Source organism: Orbicella faveolata, unplaced genomic scaffold (genome assembly GCF_042242905.1).
Source record: "Orbicella faveolata isolate gen_17 unplaced genomic scaffold, um_ofav_v1 contig_14, whole genome shotgun sequence".
NCBI classification, from domain to species: domain Eukaryota; kingdom Metazoa; phylum Cnidaria; class Anthozoa; order Scleractinia; family Merulinidae; genus Orbicella; species Orbicella faveolata.
Window position 1 is genome coordinate 7,622,397 of NW_028301541.1, and position 227 is coordinate 7,622,623.

Below are 227 nucleotides of genomic sequence, written 5' to 3' on the forward strand. Positions count from 1 at the left end.
AAACTTTACACGAGTCTTCAGCCAAAAAACTGAGCAATCACTTTCCACGGACCAAACTTATAACACCATCGACTGACAAACAGTATTCACTTGACTCTGAAGATGACTTCCGCTCAGGTTGTGGATACGTCATCAGTCACCAACAACAGTTCTTTTCAGAACTCCCCTCACCCGGACGATCGACGATCACTTAATACGAACTAAAGAAGGTTTTGAAAGCTACACCT